The following is a 21,300-nucleotide window of genomic DNA, read 5'->3' as shown; positions in this document are numbered from 1 at the left end:
TTACACATATGCTTTAAATCTGTTTCACTTAAGTATAGTTTCCAGATCCATCAATTTAGATATGAATGTATAAAGTTTACAATTTTATATGACTCAATAGTACTCCATTGTATAAAAATACCCACAACTTTTTCAGTCATTCCTAGACTGATGAACATTTGGGTTGTTTACAAGATTTAGCTATTACAAACTGCACTGCTATACATGTGAGTATACATATATCACTGTGCTGTGATGTAGTTAAATCTTCAGGAAACATACTCAGAAATAGAATAACTGGCTCAAATGAGACCATTAGCACTCATAATTGAAGAATCTTTACACTGATTGCCACAGTAATTTCACGAGTCTACATTCCCAAGAGTGGAGAAGGTTTCCTTTTTCCCCACAGCTCCTCCAACAATAGTGATATTCTGAAGATAGCCATTCTTTCTGAAATGATATAAAATATGAGCATTGTTTCAATTCACATCTGTCCAGTGATCAGGGATATTGAAGATTTTTTTTCATATATTTATTAGCTGCTTGTGCTTCTTAATCTGAGAAGTATGTATTTATTTCAGAACACATTTTTATTTTGGATCTTTAAATTTGGGAGTCTGATTCTTTTCAATTTTTTATATGGTCTAGATATAAGCTCTTTGTCTAAAAAACAACTGACTAGGAATTTTTTCCTCTCTGTCGATTGTCTTTTCATTCTGTCTTTTTTTTTTTCTGTGTAGAAACTTTTTGATAGGATGATAGGATGAGATTCTAGTTGTTGATTCTTTGAAGTTTTTCCAGTGCAATCTGATATATACCTATGTCTGTCTTAAAAAGTCCTGCCTAGTCTCTCTTCCAGCAGATTCAGTGTTTCTGTTTTCATGTTTAGATCTTTGACCTATATTGATTTTAGTTTAGTGCGTGGTGGTAGACAGGGATCTAGTTTTAGTTGTCAGTTTGTGGAAAGTAACTGCCCTAAAAGAATTAAAAACTGCAGTATCCCAATATGTTCCCACGGCGGCCTTTACCCTTGCAGTCTTAGATTCCTTAACATAAGGCTGGATTACGCCTAATGATTGGAGGGATTTAGCCAGAGCTACACTTTCAGGGGGCAACTAACTGCTCTGGAAGGCGGAATTCTAAGACCAATGTGAACTTTTAGCTAAAGACAATGCTAACAGGAGAAATCATTATACTCTTCCCATGCTAACAGGAACAGGTTGATATGCTACACAACAAGCCCAAATGTGATATGAGGCAGGCCTTTTTGTTCAGATCACTCTGGCAGTGAGCAAAGCGTAGAAAAGACTCCCCTCTGGTAGAGTCGCTTCTTCCCTTTCAAAAGTAAAACAAAAACCCGAGGAACCTTTCCCTGATTTCACTGATCGCCTCTTACAGGCAACTGAGTGTCTCTTTGGCGCCTCTGGGGATAACTCTGACCTTGTTAAACAATTGGCTTATGAGAACGCTAATTCTGCCTGCCAGGCTGCTATTAAACCACATAGAAAAAAGGAGGATCTTTCAGGTTATATTCCCCTGTGTGCTGATATAGGCCCCGCCTACCATCAAGGCTTAGCCATGGCTGCAGCTGTAAAAGAGATCTTCCTTGCACGCAAGCAAGGAGGGAAAACAAATAATGGCAAATGCTTTCAATGTGATCAGGACATTTTTCCAGAGACTGCCCTACAGCCCAAAAGTCCCAATACAATAACCCAAGCCCAAAACCCACAAGTTTGTGCCCAAAATGCAGAAAGGGATACCATTAGGCTAATGAATGCAGATCAAAAACAGACATAGATGGCAATCCCCTCCCTCAGCAGGGAAACGGGACATGGGGTCAGCCCCAGACATCCAACCCCAGACAGACCTCCAGGGCTATAAGGTTTGTCCCACAGCAAAACAACCCAGCACAAAACAATCCATTTCAAACCTCCTCCATGCCACACCAGGAAGCGCAGTATTGGACCTCCATTCTGCCTCCAACACAGTATTAGCTCCCGACATGGGAATACAAGCCATCCGTACTGGGATTTTTGGCCCCCTTCCCAAGGACACTTGTGGATTAGTTCTTGGACGTGGCAGCACAATCTTAAAAGGGTTACAAATTGTCCCAGGAGTCATAGATAACGACTATACTGGTGAAATTGTTGTCATGGCATCCTTTATCTCTAGCCTAATTTCCACTAGTCAAGGGCAACGTATTGCTCAATTGGTGCTATTGCCTTTAGTCCAAACTCCTAATGCAGGTGTGGCTTCCTATAAGGGAAATTCTTCCCTTGGGTCTTCAGATATATATTGGGCTCAATTCATTTCCAAAGATAAACCTCTTATGGCTTTATTACTCAATGGAAAAAGTTTCTCAGGGCTCATAGATACAGGTGCTGATGTAACCGTCATTAGAAAGGAGGACTGGCCTCCCACATGGCCCTTAGAAACCACTATGACGCATTTGCAAGGGATTGGACAATCTAAAAATCCACAATGTAGTGCCAGTCTACTTACCTGGAAAGATAAAGAAAACAATCAAGGACCCATACAGCCCTATATTGTGGAAGGGCTACCCCTTAACTTGTGGGGCAGAGATTTGCTAACTCAAATGAGAATGATGATGGGCACCCCTAATACTATAGTTGCCAAACAAATGCTCATTCATGGATTCCTTCCTAATCAAGGTTTAGGTAAATAGGGCTCTGGCATTAAAGTTCCTATCTCCCCAGCCCCAAACCCCTCTAAAACAGGCCTAGGCCATTTTCAATAGGGGTCATTGACACTCCTGTGGCCCATGCAAAAGAGATTACCTGGTTGTCAGACAAACCTGTTTGGGTCGATCAATGGTCCCTTACCTCTGAAAAGCTTACAGCCGCACGGCAGCTGCTGCAGGACCAGTTAGATGCAGGCCACATTGTCCCTAGTTATTCCCCTTGGAACACACCTATCTTTGTTATTCGAAAAAAGTCAGGGAAATGGAGGCTGCTACAAGACCATGGTCTTAATGGGACCCCTACAGCCAGGCCTCCCTTCACCCAGTGCCATTCCCCTGGGATTTTTTAAAATTGTCATAGATCTTAAAGATTGCTTTTTTTCTATCCCCTTACATCGAAATGACCAAAAGCGTTTTGCCTTCAGTCTCCCATCAATTAATTTTAGAGCCCCTTTGCAAAGATTTCAATGGTGAGTCTTACCACAAGGGATGGCTAACTCCCCCACACTATGCCAGTCATTGTCATTGCCACAATACAGCCAGTTAGAGATCATTGGCCAAATATATATATCTCCCAATATATGGATGACATCCTCTTGGTGGGAGAGAGTCAAGACCAGACTTTACAGTGTTACCAGGCACTACAAGCTGCCTTACAAAAGGCTGGGCTTCAAATAGCCCCTGACAAGGTCCAGCTTACTGACCCATATACATAGTTGGGTTTTCAGTTACAAGACACTCAGGTGTTTTCTCCAAAGCCTCAACTAAGGCTTGATGGCCTTAAGACACTTAATGATTTTCAAAAGCTTCTAGGTGATATTAATTGGCTTTTACCCTATTTAAAATTGAGCAAACATGATCTACAACCCCTTTATGAGGCCCTCTGAGGAGACATTGACCCAACTTCCTCCTGAGGGCTCACACCCAATGCTAGAAAAACACTCCATACAGTAGAAAAGGCTATCGCTCAACAAACTGTCTCCTTCATAGATTATAATAGGCCACTACAATATCTCATTTTTAATACAAAACTCTCTCCCATGGCAGTATTTTGGCAACAAGCTCCTCTTATGTGGCTTTATCTGCCAGTCTCCCCAAAGAGAGTATTATTGCCTTACTACCAAGCAGTCTCTGACCTGATAATTCAAGGCAGAAGGCTAGGAAAATGTTATTTTGGGAAGGAACCAGATGTCATCATTCAACCCTTCACCAAAGATCAAGTGGACTGGCTACTCCAGACCACTGAGGCATGGCCTATTCCTATAGCCTCCTTCTCAGGGACCATTGATAAACATTACCCTATAAATAAGTTGATTGATTTTGCTAACCGTCACCCGTTCATATTCCCCAAGATTACAGCCTTACAACTTCTTCCTGATGCCCCAGTGTTATTTACTGATGGTTCCTCCTCTGGCAGGGCTGCTTACATAGCACAAAACAGTGTTTTTACCCTCCACACAGATACATCATCTGTGCAGTTGGCACAACTACAGGCTATTCTTGCAGTTTTTACTGCTTACCCCATTAACCCTTCAATTTGTTTACTGATAGTGCCTATCTCGCTCAGCCTGTTCCATTATTAGAAACTGTTGCAACCATAAGCCATGCCTCCCCAGCTGCAAACCTATTCAGGCAACTACAGGCTATGATTCGGCTTCACAGTCATAAGTTTTTCATTGGCCACTTGCGAGCTCATTCTGGCCTCCTGGGTCCCCTTGCTCAGGGAAATCATTTGGCTGATATTGCCACATGGACACTGGTATTCATGACCCATTTTAAGCTCACAGAGGACTCTAAGGTATCTGAGGCCCAACGAACTCATCAGCTACACCACCTCAATGCTCAAACCCTTTGCCTCCTCCTCAGCATTACTCGGGAAGAAGCCAAATTGTAAAAAATTGCCCCTCTTGTGCTGTTCATTTGCCTGTTCAACACCTGGGAGTCAACCCAAGCAGTTTAATCCCCAATGCCTTGTGGCAGATGGATGTCACTCATTTTAATGAATTTGGCTACTTAAAATATATACATGTAATTGTTGATACATACAGCAGTTTCATCTTTGCCACATTCCAAACTGGAGAGGCTACTAAACATATTATAGCCCATATGCTATCAACTCTCTCGGTTCTGGGATGTCCCCAACAGCTCAAGACTGACAACAGCCCAGGCTACACTAGTACCTCCTTCGCCAAATTTTGTAAGTGCCTTAATATTCTCCACACCATGGGTATACCTTACAATACTCAAGGACAAGGTATTGTTGAACGTGCACATTGCTCCCTCAAATCCACTATAGATAAAATAAAAGGAGAAACCTGGTACCCAACCCGAGGGTCTCCTAGAAATATTCTCTCACATGCTCTTTTTATTTTGAATTTTCTATCCCTGGATGCCTCAGGCTGCTCAGCAGCACCTCGTTTCTGGCACACACACAGACAGCAACACAATTTGCATCTGTGCTATGGAGAGATCCCCTAACCAACACATGGAATAGCCCGACCTAATCCTCATCTGGGGACGAGGCTCTGTGTGCATTTACTCCAAACAGGAGCTAGATGGCTCCCCGAATGGCTTATAAAACAAGTAGACAGCCCTTCACCAAGGACCCTATGTGACGCCCAGGAATAACATCCTCTCCTGAGGCACAATCCCCTGTGTTCTCTTAAAGATGGTGCAACCTCTCAAAACCTTATGGACCATTGTTGGACTTTTGACACAACTACATCTAACAGATAGTAACCCCCATCAATCCTGTAAATGGGAACTTAGCCACTGGAACAACCAAGAGACAGTTTGGACTTGGGTGATCAGGAAGTCCATGGTTTGCGCACACACCCTGTTGGTTCTTTCGGGGGCTCCAATGTCCCAGACAAAGTCAATTCTACCTTTGTCCCACAGCAACAGGGGGCAAATCATATTGTAATTCCCAGGGAGAATATTTTTGTGCTTGTTGGGGCTGCAAAACAGTTGCAACAGGATGGCAACCTGCCTTCCCTGATAAATACCTTAAAATGACATGGGGGCTGCCGGAGTGCAGCCTAGATGACTACCCACCGGCCAATCAAAGACCCTGTCGGGTTCTAAACGTCACTGTCACCACTCCTGAGGACCCTGGCTGGCTGTCAGGATGCACCTGGGGACTTCGAGTCTATGAGTCAGGCAAGGATAGGGGAAATCTTATTCTCATAAAAAAGGTTCCCCTACAGGTTTCATCCATGCCCATAGGCCCAAATCCTGCTCTAAAGCCAAAATACAATCCAAATCCAAAATACAATCAGTCTAATACAGGTCCTGTTACTGCTGGCCAAACAACCACAGTAAGTCACTCAATCATAAGCGTTTCTCAAGTCCCCCCCCCCCACATCAGGTAGATCACATACCTGCCCCTCAATATTCACATTCTAACCTATTCAGTTTGATTAAAGGGGCATACACGGCTTTAAATCATACCCAACCTGATCTCACCCAATCCTGTTGGTTATGCTTGGCTGCTCCTCACCCATATTATGAAGGAAAGGCCCTCAATTTAACCTTTAACAGTTCTTCAGGCTCATCTGCCTGTGACTGGGGCAATCACCACAAGCTGACTCTCCCTGACGTCTCAGGTAGAGAGTCCTGTCTTGGGGACTCCAGCCGTCCACCAGCGCTGGCAGCAGGACTCTGTGCCCAGCTTCATTCAGAGTTCAAGCCAAATAATTACCTCATTCCACCCCCAGGAACATCTTGGGCCTGCAATTTCAGCCTCTCACCCTTTATAGCAATCACTGTTTTTAACAAGTCTGCAGATTTTTGTGTTCTTGTACAGGTTCTTCCTCGCATAACATTCCACCCAGGAAACTACTATCTCCAGGCATTGCAGACCAGCTATATGTACAAGAGAGAACATGTGACACTCACCTTAACTGTATTACTATTGTTAGGAGTCACAATGGGGATAGGAACAGGGACTACAGTTCTAGTGTTGGGAAATCAGTATCTAGCTCAATTACAGGCAGCAGTAGATCAAGATTTAAAAGAAATAGAAACATCTGTGGTGGCTTTACATGCATCTCTGACATCTTTATCTGAAGTAGTCCTGCAAAATAGAAGAGGACTAGACCTCCTATTTGTGAAGGAGGGTGGCTTATGTGCTGCTCTCAAAGAAGAATGCTGTTTTTATGCTGACCACTCAGGAGTCGTCAGAGAGTCCATGACTAAACTAAGAGAGCATCTCAAAAAGAGAGAAAAGGAGCACCTCAGAGAAATGATCTTCTCTTCCATGTGGGGGGTCTCTTCCCTTACATTGCCCCCCTCTTGGGACCCCTGGCTGCTTTATTGCTACTCCTTACTGTAGGCCCTTGTATTTTCCAGAGGATCATGACACTCCTTAATAACAGGATTGACGCATTTATGGAAAAGCCCATTCAGGCACATTACCTTCAATTGGAGATGGCAGAACAACAAACTTATCGGGAAAGAATATCCACCGCTGGTTCACATAATGATGTGGCCTCAATGCCCTGAGGCACTGGACAGGCAGCCAGAGACGGGCAACAGGGACACATATGTTATGCCATTGACCACCTAAGACAGGCACAGGACCAACTGTTGTCCTGCAGGCCCACGATGGGTAAGGCTCAATTGGGTATGAAGAGTCCTTGACCCAAGACAGGTGCTGTCCTCACAGGGTCTGCCATACTCCTAAAAAATATAATAAAAAGGGAGGAGATGTAGGGAGTGGCATATCTTACTGCTGTCACCTTATCTCACCCTCCTGTGGGCCTCTGCTGCATCCGCCTACATTTCCCATGATCCTCATGTCTGCCTACATTACCCATAATCCTCTCCTGCTTACCTCATATATCTGGATGTGATGATGACCTATCAGATAACATTCTGTGCCCTTTTCCTGCCCATTGGCTCACCTCCACCCTATATAAATTATAGCCATTTTAAGAATAAATGAGACTTGAATGGAATCCCGCCTTGTCTCCATCTCTCTTTTCTCTTGCCCAGCCCCCCATCCCCGTCCCCTCTCCAGGCGAGGACCATGGCCTTGATCCGCGGGCTGGATCATTGACCATTTAGTATGATATTGTCTGTTGGTATATCATAAATGTGTTTTACCATAGTGAGGTAAAACTATTCCAATTTCTGTAGATTTTTTATAATGAAGGGTTGTTGGACTTTGTCAAATGCTTCTTCTGTATCTATTCAGATGACTGATTACTGTCTTTGCCTTTGTTAATATGGTGCATTCCATTTATTGATATATGTAGGAATCATCCCTACATCCTTGGAATACATCCTATTGGTGATGGTGTGCAGTCTCCTTGATGATGTGCTGCAATTTGTTTGCCAGTATTTTATTTTACTTTTTACTTTCTTTGTTTTTGGCTTTGGGTGATACTTGCTTCCAGGAATTTTTTTGAGAGTATTGCTTTCTTTTCCATTTCATTAAACAGTTTCAGCATTAGTGGCATTAGATCTTTTCTACTTTTCTTGGAGCATTCAGTAGTGAATGCTCCAAGAAGTCCTTTTTCAGAACCCGAACTATTTTTATTGGTATGTTTTTAATTACATTTTCAATTTCAGACTGATATTGGATTATTAAGAATTTTTGTGTCTTATAGATTCAGTTTTGGTTATTCATATGTGTCTAAGTATGTGTCCTTTATCTTTCTGTGTTTTCAATATTATTGCAATATAGGGTTTGAAGTTGGTACTGATGATCTTCCAGAATTCCAAAGGATCTTTTTATAGTTCCACACTTCTCATTCATAATTGAGTGAATTTGAATGTTTTCATTCATTATTTGATAAAATTGGCTAAGTATTTGTCAATTTTATTTAATCTTTCAAAGAACCAACTTCTTGAGACACTCATTCTTTGTATTCTTTTCTTAGTAACAATTGCATTAAATTCTACTCATATCTTCAAATTTCTGCACTCATGTGAGCCTTCCATTTCACTTGTTCTTTTTGTATTAGTATTGAGGTTCAATATTAAATTGTTTATTTGAACTCATTCTGTTTTCCAGTGTGAGTATTCACTGCTATAATTTTCCCCCTTAAAACCATTTTCACTGCATTCCATAAATTCTAGTATATTGTATTGACATCATCATTTATTTGTAGATACTTTCTGATTTCTTTTAAATTTACTATGTTACCTGTTAGTTCTTTAGATAAGTGTTAATTTCCATGTATTTATGGGATTTTAGTGGTTTCTTTGGCCATTGATTTCAGTTTGTTGCAATGAAATCAAATTATATGCATGGGATAGTTTGAATCCTCTGCACTTAAGCATTTTCTATGAGCTAGTATGTGGTCTGGAAAACATTCCATGTGTGCTTGAGAATAATATGTACTCTGATGTGCAATGGAACACTCTGTAGATATCTACTAAATCCATTGTTCACAGGTTTAGTTCAGTTTTGATATTTTTTGTTGATTTTTTGTCTAGTTGATCTATTTATGACAGTGAGGTACTAAGGTCCCCCACTGCATAATCACATAAAAATTGTGCTACTGTTTATCTGATTTTTCATGTCCCTTAATATTTATTTTATGTAGCTGGGTGTACCTGTATTTTGTGCACATATATTTAGGATTGTTATCTCTTCTTGGAGTTTCCCCTTAATAAGTATGCAGTAAACTTGTTTATCTTTTTTGATCAGTCTTGGTTTAAAATCCACATTGCCTGAAAATAGAATATTTTATATCCTTTTCTTTCAGGCTATGAATTTTTTTAATTTAAATGTGTACTGTGTATGCAGTATATTGTTGAATCTTACTTCTTGATACATTATTCCAGTCTGTTTCATTTGGTTGATGAATTGAGACTATTTACATTGATGACTATTAGTGATATGAATTGGTTTATTCTTCTCATATTATTTTCCTGTTGTCAGTTCCCTGTCTTTCTCCTCTGTTTCATTGTTGCTTTGCCTGCTGATTTGTTTCCAGTGGTGTTCTTGGAATTGTGATTTTTCACTACTTCTTTCAAAATATCATTTAGAGCATTTTGGAGAGTTTGTTGGTGGTCATAAGTTCCTTAAGTTGTTCTTTGTCACAAAAGTATTTTGTTTCTGCATTGATTTTGAATGATAGTTTTAGATGAGTACATAAATCTGGGCTGCAGATTGTTTTCTATTAGGGTTTGAAATACATGATTCCAAAGTATCATTGACTTAAAGATTTTTGTTGTGAAGTCTGATGTGATTCTTTTGAACTCGCCTTCATAGGTGACTTATTTCTTTTCTCTTATTTCTTTTAGTATTCTGTTTTTATGCTGCTATCTGGAATTTTAATTATTATATACCTTGGCACAGGTTTACTTTGGTTATGGTTATTTGAAATTTTATGTGACTCACTTAGTTGTATGTTAAATTTTTTTCATTATTTGGAAACTTTTCTGCCATTACTTCTGTGTTTTTATGGCATTTGTGCTATCTCTGACTTTCTTATTGACTCCTATCAATTTTATATTTTTCTTCTTTGCTTCATTTTGCAGCTGTTGCATTGATTTTTGTGTTCTCTTGATATATTTAAAGTATCTTTCTTTCCATAGTTCCTAGCCACAATCCATGCTTCTAGATTTGACATTCTATCCTTGCTTTCACTTAATCTTCTGCACATAATTTCAGTGAAATTTTCAATCTAAAGTTCTGTTTCAATCTACTTCGTGGATTCCATTTCTTTACTATTTTGGTATGCATGATTTCCATTATTTTCCTAAGCTGCTCTTTTTTTAAATCTGTGTCTTCTCTAATGTCTTTCATTTTGATCATTACTTGATATTTAACTGAGATTTTTCCTCTAGGTTCATCCATTAGTTTTCTCACTTTTGTTGTATCAATTCAAAAAGTTCCAATTGGGGGCTTCTGATTTCTTCTATTTTACTGTTCTCTGGACTAGTCCTGGGTAAGATGTAGATCTGGAGTTGCATTTTGCTTTTGTGTCTTGCCATTTTCTCTTTTCTATTATTTAATTATTTATTTGTTTTCTGTGTTGTTCCTTACAAATTTCTCTTTTATTTTTCTTATTTAAGGTTACCAGGAATTGAACTCAGCACCTCACATTTGCCATGTATGTGCTGTGTCTGCCAAACTATATCCCTAGTCTGATGCTTATAGATTTGTTATGGTAGACAGATTTATTAGCCCAGTATTGTAGATTGTTGAGTAAATATCTATTCCTCAGGGATGTCATGGGGGTTTTGTTCTTTGTGTCTATCCCCAGAACCAACCTTCCCAATTCATTAAGGATGAAATGTTACTATCTGACTCAGTACCCAGTTCAATGGTTCTGGACTATGGTGAAGGTTATGACCCCAGACAATCACAATGATGTGATACAAGGCAGAGAAACTAATTATAATAGACAGAAAATTCTGGCTAAAGTAGTACAATCAGCAATAACAATAGTACCAGGTACAATCTAGCTTCTAGAAAACTGTTGTATTTTTTTAACTTGGGGTCTTTAAACATAGGAAAATGTTATACAATTATAACAAAATCTAAGGTATAGCAATAAGTTGTATGCAATGATTTTCCCTTTAGTTGAGTGATTTTACCCTATTTGGGGGGATTCAAAGTAAATAAGGGACAAAATAAAGAGATGAATGAATACAAATATAGTAGAAGCAAGGTTGGTGGACAATGGAGCATCATCCAATTTGGGGGAAACTAGGAAATACAGGAGAGAAATAATTGAAATGAAAACAAAGGGATATTGAAGTTAACCATACAAAGAAAAGAAAATGTTCATTCATGTGAAAACATCACAAAATCAAGAGATAGTTGAAAATGTACAAAGAAATGAATAGAAGAAAACAAAAAGAAAAGTTAGACACCTAAATAATTATAAAAGGAAAAAATTCCCAAACAGATGGAAAAAGGACAATCAAAAAGTAAAAAAGAAGAATAATAAAATTCATGTGATATTGGTGTCCACTTTTCTGTGGTAATGTCCAAGTTGGATCTCAGAAATGTGTTTTTCTTAAACTGTAGATACAATAATTTTATAAATTAAAAAGATTCACTGTGATATTTTCATGTGTGCATATTCCTTGCAATCTTTATAATTGCTTGCCTTTCTAGATGTAAGAATACACATAAAATAAGAGTGAAAGGATAGAAAAAGAAATGTCTCTCAAATAGTCATCAAAAGGAAGGTAGAGTGGCTATACTTATATCAAAGAATGAGGTTTAAAAGAATCACTGACGTGGGGGACGGAGCTAGGATGGTGGATAGATAACAGCCAGCTACAGTAGCTCCATGAGATAGTCAACTCAGAACTCAACATAATACAACAAGGGGAGCCGCAAACAGAGGGAGAGCAATTCTCTCATTCCAAGAAGTAACTAAGGTGAGAAAAACGAATCAAACATTCACTCCTGGCTGTCTGCACCACCATGAAGCCCTGAGCGCCTCTGGGCCACCAGTGAGACAGGCCATCCCAGTGCCACTGCCTCAGGCCATCGCCTCTGACTCTGTTGCCAGGGGCCCGACTGAGGCTAGGGAAGTGAAATGACTGTGTGCTCACTGGCTGCCCCCACCCCTGCCACCACTGCTGCCTCCCAGGATCTGGGCCACATCCAGTAGGGCACGAGAGGAAGAGGATGGGTTGCAGCCATGCGGGCTTGGGACCACATTGCTGGGATGCATTGTCACCTTCGCACTTGCCACTAGTGCGAGGGTGCGAGGACCCAAGCCCCCAGTGTTGGTGCTGAGCAGGCCCCCGCTGCCGGAGTGGCCCTGAGTTTCCCAGGCAGGTGAGTGTGTCTTCACCGCTGTCAGGTCCACATGACTGGAGACCCATGGAGCCACCACCATGAATGGAGCCCAGAGAAGCTGCTTCTGAAAACACCTCTTCAGACGATAATCAAAAATACAGAACCAGAACTTTTCAGTTTCCTGCCGTGATCAACCAGCTTCGGGAATTGGGCCTGCCTGCCTGTGCCCTGAACTCTGGACTGTGCAGCCTTGGGTGAGTGTCCCCGCACCATCCCAATCCCCTGGGAGAGTGCTTAAGATATCTCAGGTAACAGCAATTTGGGCAGGGCAGCAAAACCCCAGTCAGCATGCTTCAGAAAGACCCTAAGCAATACGGAGAGGGCTAGAGACCCCCTGGACACACCTGTCTGAAAAAAAACAGAAACACAACAATAGATAGAAATTTTTGAAAAATTCCAGCTGCCAAACGTGAGAAAATAAGCCCAGGGGAAGTAAACACAGAAGAGAACCAGCACAGTAACTATCCAATACTAGACACAGCATCAGCCAAAATAAAGAAATACCTTCCTGACTTCATAAATGAATTTAAAACTGTACTTCTGATCCAAGTGGGGCAAGATATAAAGAGATTAATTAAAGAAATGATAAGTTCCACCCAAGAGAACACAGATGGAAGAATGGAGGAAATCAGAAAAGAAAGAGAAACTTCTGAAGATGAATTTAAACATAACCTAGAATACATGAAACAGATCCAAAGAGATTACCAGGAAACTAAAAACTCCATTGAACACAGGCAAAATGCCTTGACAGAAATTAAAGTTAGCCTTTTGCCTTGAAGGGAGATTTATGATATATAATCACGAAAGAAAAGACCTCTTAAAAATATCAAGGAACCAGAAAGAAACAATTCAAAGGCTAGAAGATGACAAAAGGATACATAACTTAAGAATACAGCATGTGAGCAGGGAAGCAGGAGCAACCAAAAATGAAACACAAAGAATATTCACAAATATATTAAAGGAAAATTTCCCAAGTATGGGAAAAAGAAATGATATCCAGATAAATGAGGCATACAAAACACCAGCTACCTACAACCAAAACAGATCTACACCTAGATGTATAATAATCAATATTCCAGAAATCCACCAAAAAGAACAGAATACTAAAAGCAGCCAGGGAAAAGAAGCAGATAACCTACAACAGGAAAATTATCAAAATAACAACAGGCTTATCAACACAAACTCTCAAATTGAGAAGGGAATGGGGGGAAATATTCCAAGTTCTGAAACAAAATAAATTGCACCCAAGACTCATATACCTGGAAAAACTCTCTCTCAATGTTAATGGAGAAATAAGATGCTTCCAAGACAAGGAAGAACTGTGGGAGTTCATGGCCACCAATCCAACCCTACAGGGAGTGCTGAAGAACATTCCAGAGAGAGAGAGAGAGGAAGGGATACCAGGATTCCAGCAACAGTTGCAGAGAGGCCTCAATGAACAGGGCAAACAGTGGAATGAGGGAGTAAGGTGGACAAATTATAGCAGCAAAGTGGAGTAACAGACATGAGGCAGAGATGGTAAGCTATAATCTTTAGTATAGATAGCTTTGATACACTATAAAAAAGGCAGAGGTCATTGTTAATAGTGTATCAGGATTTAAGAGACACAGTAGTGTTATCATCCTGTTTAGATTGAATTTAATTTGTTCAGTGTGTCCACTCATATCAGATTTGAGGGCACAGACATCTGACCCAAAAATAGCAGGTTATACCATGGTAACTATCCTTAATTTCCCATTAACTTAAAATGAAATCCTGTGTTACTTACATTGTCTTACTATGACTGATCTTATTTGAATCCAACTCATTAGACTGTGGTTTTGCCTTGACTGATTTATTTGAATTTGGTATGTTTGACAGTATCAACCCTAAAAGTAGAAGCAACTACTCTGAAGATGACAAGATGTAAAATATATCCACACTGGTTTTGATTGTTAACAGCTCTCAAGTCCTACAATGTTTTCAAAGTTGTGTTTTTTATAAAAATAGCTATGTAATACTATGCTTAACTACATTAAGCCTGATGATGTAGAAAAGTCTATTGAAAATAACAAGAGAAAGCATAGTAACTACAGTAGATCACCTAATATTGTGGTCTTATGTGTCTTTTTCATTGCATTTTTTTCTAGGAATTTGTTTTGCTGTCATGCTATGATTTGTTTTTGCCAATAATACAGAGAGGATAGATATGCATGTAGAAATTCACACGAGAAGATTTTTTTAACTATTTACGGAAACAGATTATATAATGCAAATGTAATGAACAGATACTCTGAAGAAGAGACACTAAGAAACCCAATGCTAATTCTGTAGCATTATGATATAAAATCTAGCAATACTATTATTCACTGATTAGGGTGATATTAGTCTATTCTCTTAAGTTCAATTTCAGCATATATAAAATAAGGACAGCTACTAGAAGAGAATGAGAGACACTATGGTAGTTTTTATTGTCTTCCCTAATGTCAGATCTTGAAGACCTAAAAAGCCTTCATCATCCTGTAATAAGTTGATTAGTTCTATAATATGCAATATGTATTTAATGTGTGTGAAGATGGGGACAATTATTTGGAAGAAACTAGAGACAATGAGTTAAACAGTGAAGATCTCCAGTGGACTTGCTTTGAAATCTGTATCTCTTTAAATTGTTTCTTTTTGAACTGTTTTGATATGTTTAATCTTACCCTCTTTAAGATAAAAAAACAAGTGTGTAAGACTGATAACCATATTACTAAATTTTGTTAGATCTTTGAGCAGAACTGTTGGCAGTGTGACTATTTGAATGTCACTTTACATACTTTAATTTTGTAACCTGAAAAACTATTCTAAGATGACAATATGTAACTTATCAACTGATGATTTCTTACCATTTATTTGTCTGTAATTCTGTATTATTTCTAACCTTTGTTATCACCATGTATCTTTTTCCTGTTTCTTTCTCTTTAAATAAAAAAAAAAAGAATCACTGACACAAGATACAAAGAAGTACATTACAAAATTACAAAAGGGTAAAATGCTGAAAGACAGACAAAAATTATAATTATATATGCATATATGATCAGATCATCCAAATATATGAAAAAATATAGACAAGTTGCAAAATAGCTATATTCTATTAGTAAATTACAGTAATCCACTTTGAACAATGTATAGAAATCCAACAAGGTGCCAAACACATCCACTGAAGAAAGCTACTTTAATAAATGGAGCTAGAAAAACTGACTTTGCACATGCTGAAGAATAAATTTAGATTCATATCTTTTACTGTAGACTAAAGAAAAAAATTCAGAATAGATCAAAGCTTAAAATATTAAAACAGAAGCAATAAAGCTGCTGGAACTTTAAACAGGTGAAACTCAAAAATAAAATAGCAAAACAAAACAAAACAAACAACAACAACAAAAAAAAACTCGCTGGGGATTTACCTCAGTGGCATAAGCCCCTGCATGGGAAGCACAAGGTCGTGAATTTGATCCTCGGTACAAAAAAAAAAAAAAAATAGGTAAAACTCTTGAAGACACAGGAGTTTGCAAAGACTTTATGAATCAAAGGCCAATCACACAGGAACTATCACAAAGAATCAATAATTCGAATCTCATCTTTTTAAAAAGCTTTTGCATAGCTAAAGAAACTACCAACATAGTGAAGAGACAACTCATAATGTGAGAAAAACTGTTGTCCAGCTGTTCCTCAGACAAAGGATTACTACCAAGAACATCAAAAGAACTGAAAAAAATTCAGATCTCCCAAATTGAAAGACCCAATCCAAAAATGGGCATGTGAGATGTATATGTACTTCTCAGAAATAGAAATACAAATAGCAAATAAATGTATGAAAAAAATGTTCAATATCACCAGTAATTCAAGAAATACAAATTAAAACAACATTGAGATTACACCTGACTCTGGAAAGCATAACTATTATCAAGAAAAAAACCAACAACAAATGCAAAAGGGCTATGGGGAGAAAGGAACTCTTCTCCACTTTTGGTAGGCCTGCAGAATGATGCAATCACTTTGCAAAACAATGGTGCAGAGATTCCTCGAAAAATTAGATGAAGGTTCCATTTGACCCAGCTATCCCCCTTCTGAATATCTTCTCAGAAGTAATAGAAACATTGAAATAAGTTGGTATATCGTACTCTTGTGCATGGCAGCATACTTTGTAATAGCTAGATATTGGAAACAACCTAAATGTCCATCAATCAAAGAATAGATAAAATAGATTTTTATGAGGATGGTGCTCAGTTGTGCGAGCTCTTCTGTGGGGTGCGGTGCTCGCCGACAGTCATGAGGAACCTTCAGGAAAATGCTTTTGGTGGTAGCTCCAATTCTAGCGCTTTTTTTTTTAAGAGGAAAAAGAGAAAAACACAAAACAAACCAAAGCGGTGTAAGGGTACACGTAATACAGAACTACAAGGAAAAAAAAAAACATAACAGTAAGAAATCACCTGTTAGTAGATTACATATTATCATCTTGAAAATAGTTCCTCAAATCACAGTATCAAAGAATACAAGGTGGACATTCAAACAGGGAGACTGCAAACAGCTGTGTTCAATGATCCTAAAACATTGATATAGTCAGCTATTTAACACCCCTAAACACACTTGCTGTTATATCCATTAGAGCTCTTTTTCTTTTTTTTTTCCCTCTCTTTTTTACAACAAAATTTACACATTTTGGATTTTATTACTCCTTAGTACTTATTACATTTTGGGGGGGGGAGAATACAGTCAAATATGGCAGAACAAAGCTGTCAGTCAATACCAAGGATAGACATAGCACATGGTGTAGAACAGAGTACAAGTTTATCAACAATGGTTATCAACGTTGTCCCTTGTTTCCTTAAAAACAATTGTCTATCTCATTAGATATTATAAAGTTGGACAAAACAGTAGAGAACAAGACCAATAAAACTTAGGCATTGTAAACATTACAGGACTTCCAAAGAAGACAATAGTCAAACCAGAATGGGTATCTTAGTGAATCTTACTGTATTCAAAGTAGTTGCCTATGTCTTCAAACTTGATACTATCATATAGAATGGAACAGAGTCTAATCAGTCAAAACAAGATCGTGAGAGTACTACAGGACTTCAAAACAAGTTAATAGGAAATCAAAAAGAGTTACTATTTATATATCCTAATTTTTTGAATTTTTTCTTTAATTAAGACAAACATAAGAAACGACTAAATAACTTTTTTAAAACAATAAGGGGGAGATTGAGATAAAACAGGACATAACAATATAACAATAGAGGTCACAGCATGACTGTTTCAACAACCTAGTACTTCACCACCATATAACCCGACTTAATAGTAGCTACCATAGTGTCTTTTTCCTTGAAATATTTGGATAAAACTTCATATACTCTAGCTTCAAATATTTTCATATCAAGAAGCCCAGAATAAAGCCTTTCTAATTAATGAGTGAAAACTTTATAAGGCTTCAAGGCCACCTAATGGGGAATCATGATTACCACATATTTTTATATATTTGAATCATTACTTACATTAGGGAAACTATTCGGTATTCACACATGCGAGATTGATTTATTTCACTTATGAGTATGGTCTCAAGCTGCGCCCATTTATTGATAAATATCTCAATGTGATCCTTCTTTATAGCTGAATAATACTCCATTGTATAGAAATACCACCACTTTTTTATCCATTCCTCAGTTGATGGACACTTGGGTTGTTTCCAAGATCTGGCGATTACAAATTGTGTTGCTATAAACATAGGTGCACATATATCACTGTGGTATGATGCTTTCAGTTCTTCTGGGAATATGCCTAGAAGTGGAATAGCTGGAATAAATGGGATTTCCAATCCCAACTTTTTGAGAAATCTCCAGACAGATTTCCACAAAGGCTGTACCAGTCCTACACTCCCACCAGCAGTGCAGGAGAGTTCCGTTTTCTCCACAGCCTCTCCAGCATTTGTTGTCGGTTTTCTTGATCCTGGCCATTTTTTCAGAAGTGAGATGGTATCTCAGTGTAGTTTTAATTTGCATTTCTCTAATGACCAATGATGATGAGCATTTTTTCATGTATTTATTTGCCATTTGCATTTCTTCATCTGAGAATTGCGTATTCATCTCAGATGCCCATTTTTGGATTGGATCTTTGAATTTTGGAGGTCTGAGTTTCTTTAATTCTTTATATGTTTTAGACAAGAGGCCCTTGTCTGAGAGAGAGTTCACTAAAATCCTTTCCCAGTTTGTGGGTTTTCTTTTCACTATGCTGGAGATTTCTTTTGACATGCAGAAACTTTTTAATAAGAAGTGGTCCCAGTTATTGATTCTGGGAAGTATTTCCCGTGCGGTTTGAGTCCTGCTCATGAATTCTTTACCTACTCCTATGTCTCCAAGGTTTCTACCTAATTTGCCTTCCAATAGATTTAGTGTTTCTGTTTTAATATTCAGATCTTTGACCCATTTAGATTTTAATTTAGTACATGGTGATAGACATGGGTCTAGCTTTGGTTTATGGCAAATGGAGAGCCAGCTTTTCCAGCACCATTTATTAAAGTGACTGTCGTTCTTCCAGTGAACCTGCTTCGCTCCTTTATCAAAGATAAGGTGGTTGAGTGTGTTCATAGTTGTGATTGTATCTTCTAATCTATTCCACTGATCTTCGGCTCTGTTTTGATTCCAATACCATGTTGATTTTACTACTGTGGCTTTGTAGTATAACTTCAAGTCAGGGATTGTGATGCATCCTGCTTTGTCTTTGCTGCTTAGAATTGCCTTGGTTATTCTAGGTCTCTTCTGGTTCCAGATGAAATTTAGGAGTGATTTCTCTAGATCTATAAGGTATGGTGATGGTATTTCTATTGGGATTGCACTGAATCTGTATAAGAGTTTTGGGACAATGGCCATTTTCACAATGTTTGTTCTTCCTATCCATGAGCAAGGGATGTCTTTCCATTTTCTGAGATCATTTTCAATTTCCTTTTTCAGTGTATTATAATTTTCACTGTATAAGTCTTGCACTTCTTTCGTAAGAGTAATTCCTAAATATTTCATTTTTTTGCTTGCTAATGTGAATAGTCCAGTTTCTCTTATTTCCCTCTCTGTAATTTTGTTGTTCGTGTATAGGAATGCTACTGATTTCTGAGTATTGATTTTGTATCCAGCCACATTACTGAATTTATTTATTGTATCTAAGAGTCTTTCAATGGAGTTTAGGGGGTCTTCTATGTAGAGTATCATGTCATCTGCAAACAATGATAATTTAACTTCTTCTTTTCCTATCTTTAACCCTTTTATTTCTCTCTCTTGCCTAATTGCTCTGGCTAGTACTTCCAGTACTATATTAAATAGGAGAGGTGATAAAGGACATCCTTTTCTTGTGCCCGATTTTAAAGTAAAGGCTTTCAATTTTTGGTCATTTAGTATGATGCTGGCTGTTGGTTTGTCATAAATGGCCTTTATTATATTGAGGTAAAGACCATTTATTCCAATTTTCTGTAAAGTTCTTATCATGAATAAGTGATGGACCTTATCGAAGGATTTTTCTGCATCTATAGAAATGATCATGTGATTCTTATTTTTGGCTTTATTGATATGGTGGATTACATTTATTGATTTTCGTATGTTGAACCATCCTTGCATTCCTGGGATGAATCCCACTTGGTCATGGTGTATGATCTTCTTGATGATTTGCTGGATCCTATTTGCCAATATTTTATTGAGGATTTTTGCATCTGTGTTCATTAGGGAGATCGGTCTATAGTTCTCTTTTATAGTTGGGTCTTTCTCAGGTTTTGGTACTAGAGTAGTATTTGCTTCCAGGAATGACTTAGGAAGGATTGCTTCCCTTTCAATTTCATTGAATAGTTTGAGGAGTGTCGGCATTAGATCTTCTTTATATTTCTTGTAGAATTCTGCAGTGAATCCATTGGGCCTGGGCTCTTCTTGGTGGGTAAGGACTTAATTACATTTTCAATTTCATTAGCAGAGATTGGGTTATTCAACAGTTTTATATCCTCTTGATCTAGCTTTGGTACTTCATATGCTTCTAAGAATCTGTCTATTTCTTCTGTGTTTTCAAACTTTTGAGAGTAGAGGTTTTTGAAATAGGTGTTGATGATCCTCTGTATTTCTATTGGGTCTGTAGTGATTTCTCCTTTTTCATTTCTTATTGCATGAATTTGAGCCTTTTCTTCCCTTTTTTAAATAAGGTTGGCTAGGGGTTTATTGATTTTATTTATTCTTTCAAAGAACCAACTCTTTGACTCGTTGATTCATTGGATTGTTTTCCTAGTCTCTATTGCATTGATTTCTGCTCTGATTTTTATAATTTCCTCTCTTCTTTTGGCTTTGGGCTTGACTTGCTCTTCTTTTTCTAGCTGTTTGAGGTGTAGCATCAAGTTATTTATTTGTATTCGTTCTGTTTTCCTGATGTGGGAACTCAGTGCAATAAATTTTCCTCTCAGGACGGCTTTCATTACATCCCACAGATTCCGGTAAGTTGTATGTGCATTTTCATATTCTTTTAGGTATTGTTTAATTTCTTCTTTAATTTCTTCTGTGACCCACTGATTACTCAAGAGTGTGTTATATAGTTTCCATGTGTTTGTGGAATTTTTGCAGTATCTTTTGTCATTATTTTTTAATTTCAGAGCGCTATGATCCGATAATATGCAAGGGATGATTTCAACTCTTTTGCATTTGCTTAAATATGTTCTGTGAGCTAATATATGGTCTATTTTAGAAAATGATCCATGTACTGCTGAGAAGAATGTGTATTCTGATGTTGTTGGGTGGAACATTCTGTATATGTCTATCAAACCCATTTCTTCACAGGTGTGATTCAGTTCTGTTATTTCTTT

Source organism: Cavia porcellus, unplaced genomic scaffold, assembly GCF_034190915.1.
Source record: "Cavia porcellus strain 051 isolate PalLab524CR breed Dunkin Hartley unplaced genomic scaffold, mCavPor4.1 scaffold_3, whole genome shotgun sequence".
In the NCBI taxonomy this organism is placed as follows: Eukaryota; Metazoa; Chordata; class Mammalia; order Rodentia; family Caviidae; genus Cavia; species Cavia porcellus.
Note: the sequence above shows the minus strand (reverse complement) of the source record.